Below are 3,353 nucleotides of genomic sequence, written 5' to 3'. Positions count from 1 at the left end.
GATGCCATTCAATTCCACGCCCTCCTCCTTCCTACTGAAATTCCTGGGGTGTTTTGCAATCTCTATGGCTTCTCTGTATAGCCTTTCATGGTACCCATTTATAGCTGCCAGTACTTGAGCCCTATCAAAATGAATGTGGTGGTCTCATGATTGTAAGGCATATTCCGCAACAGCTGACCTGTCAATCTCCCCTCTTCTGCAATTCCCATTGAACTCTTCGAGTCGTTTTTTGACTGTTCATTTTGTAGTATCCACCCCACAACTACAAGGAATCCTATAAATTACAGCTTTTTTCCAGTGGTTGGAGAGCATTCTTGACCGATTCTATGCGGTCAGTCACGTCCTTAATAAACGGCAAGAAAACTCTATTTAGCCGGCGCTTGAACGTAGCTATAATATCCATACGGTGGTCTTAACGCTCTTTTCATATCAGTGAACGAATAACCATTCTTGAGCAATGCATTAGTGAGATGTTTCAATTCTGCGTCAAGCAGCTCTGATTCGCTGATTTATCTTGCTCTGTCCGCCAACACCTTTATGATGCCTCGCATTTGTTGTGGGTGGTGGCTTGAATCCCGGTGCAGGTAACGGTCTGTGTGCGTGGGTTTTCGATAAACCATGTGACCCAAGCTATCATCTTCTTTCTTGAAAACTAGTACACGAAGAAAATTTAATCCTCCATCTGCCTCCTGTTCCTTGGTAAACTGAATCTTCGTATTGATCCCTTTCAGATGTTTGTGAAAACGATCCAGTTCCTCCCTGCCATGCCGCCACAGAGCAGGTATCGCCCACGTAACTGAACCAGATATTCGGTTTCTTGTTTGCAGATTCCAGTGCCTGCTCCTCAAATTTTTCCATAAAAAGTTCGCTGTAACCGGGCTTAAGGGGCTCTCCATAGTGACACCATCCGTCCCTTCGTAGAACTCTTCTTCCATTTGAAATACGTGGTTGCGAGCCAATATTTAAACAGTTCTGCAACATCGGGAGAAAAAATCCGATTCACTTGTTGCAACACTTCATTGAGTGGGACCATAGTGAACAGCGACAGAATAGGAAGGAGTAGGGGGTGAAACTGAATGACATTTGGAATCCGTTGTTGAAGAATATGTGTACCTATCATCCACCATGGGATGACAGTAACAGTGGACGACGACAGTCAACAACGGCCAATTGCGCTATCGTTTTCAAAACATGTGACGTCACGCCATTGCTCGGAAGCCCACGGAAGCGAAATTTTTACTGTAGTTAGTAACTAGCCAGGGTGTGAATCGGACATATACCAAAGCTACGATACACCTTTAAAATGTTCACAGATGGGGACGAAACGTCGGGTTCTAAAGTGAACTCCATTCGTCCACAGCAAATAGCCTGGAACATTGTGTTAATTGCGACATTTCCGGCGGTGAAAGTGTACATTTTGGAATCAGTCCACCCGATTAAATGAAAACTTGTAAAAAAGAAATGCTAATGAAACAACATGAGATAAACCGTTAATTAAGAACTAATCACATAAGCTTTTCAATTCATAACTATTCACATGTGCAAGTTGCCAACTGCCACTGCTTCAGATGACAATGAAGCTACCTTCTTTCGTAAATATCAGTATCTTCCTTGCAGCAATTTCATTTTAATTCTTAATTTTTCTTTTCTGTCAATTTGAGATAATCAGTCAACTTCCACAGAAACAGTCATTATGAGACACTCTGCAGGAGTTTCATCATTTGTATCAGTGCTGCAATTTTCATTGATGTTTAGAAAGCAACAAATAGGTATTAGCTTAAATAAAGACAGTAGGTCGTATTACAATTTAATTTGTAAAATAGTTTGAATTAGGCCCTGAAGTTCACTCTAACATGTATTATGAATCATATTCATTCAATAATAATATGATTGATAAATGTCTCATAGAAACTTTTGCCAAATTTTATCCTAAATGAGATGCATTTGAGCTTTTCCATAATGCTACCGTTAGTGTGGAATTTCCTCTTCTTCATTTTCTTCCAGCAGTAAGTACAACTAGAAATCGCGATCATTAATTTCAGGAATGTGCGACTACTTGCAGGAACTGTTCACGACACAGATGCAGGCTACTTGCAAATGGCACTGTGAAGCAGAGTGCTAGGCGCCAGTGCGATCAAATTAAGTACTTCAGCACCACGTTGCCGTAGGAAGAGGTTATCCTTCCAATTTTAAAAACAAGTTAGATATGGAAGATACATGTAGTGGACAGCAACGTATCGCCTAAAATGAACGAAACGCAAAGCAACGAGTGACCAAATTTTTCACTATAAGTTCTTCAAATTTTATGCTGCAGAATGACAGTTTGTATGCCAAATAATTTGCTCAGTATCGAATGAGAGATGATACATACAGTAGTGAAGAAAATGTGTAAATACGACAAAAGTCGTTTTAATTTTCTGCCGCGAGGGATTAGCCGAGCGATCTGGGGCGCTGCAGTCATGGACTGTGCGGCTGATCCCGGCGGAGGTTCGAGTCCTCCCTCGGACGTGGGTGCGTGTGTTTGTCCTTAGGATAATTTAGGTTAAGTAGTGCGTAAGCTTAGGGACTGATGACCTTAGCAGTTAAGTCCCATAAGATTTCACACACATTTGAACATTTTTTTTAATTTTCTTATACGAAAAGGAGAAGCTCTACTGAAAAACTAACTCCAGGAATTATATAGCTTTGCTTCATTTACGTACACTATTTTTTTGCATTTTAATCAGCCTTTACTGTCTACAGCAAGAAAATATGAAAAACTCATTTTTCTCATGCACTGCTATCATCCGCTTTGTGGGAACTTTCCGTTCCTTAATTGTTTCTAACTTTAACACTACATCAAACAATGATTTACTTATAGGTAAGCCTAACAGCTAAAATGCACAATTAATAAAATAAGCAAAACGTATCCGTTCGCCTTATGTGCACTAAACGTTTTTGGCGCATGGATTGTAGCCGAATTTCCATTGTGTATACTCTCCATACTGTCGTACTGACGTCGGGTACGAGTTCCTGATATTCAAACAGCTGGTGCTGTGCTCATCAAACGTTCAAATGGTTCAGATGGCTCTGAGCACTACGGGACTCAACTTCTGAGGTCATCAGTCCCCTATAACTTAGAACTACTTAAACCCAACTAACCTAAGGACATTACACACATCCGTGCCGGAGGCAGGATTCGAACCTGCGACCGTAGCAACAGCGCGGTTGCGGACTGAAGCGCGTAGAACCCCTCGACCACAGCGGACGGCTGCAATTGGTCACCGTGTCAAATGCTTTCCGAAAATCTGGAAATGTGGAATCTGCCGGTTGCCCTTCATCCATAGGTCTTTGTACGTCATGTGAGAAAAGGG

This window comes from Schistocerca serialis, chromosome 2, assembly GCF_023864345.2.
Source record: "Schistocerca serialis cubense isolate TAMUIC-IGC-003099 chromosome 2, iqSchSeri2.2, whole genome shotgun sequence".
NCBI classification, from domain to species: Eukaryota; Metazoa; Arthropoda; class Insecta; order Orthoptera; family Acrididae; genus Schistocerca; species Schistocerca serialis.
The sequence above is the reverse complement of the archived record's forward strand: the minus strand, read 5'-3'. Positions refer to the sequence as shown.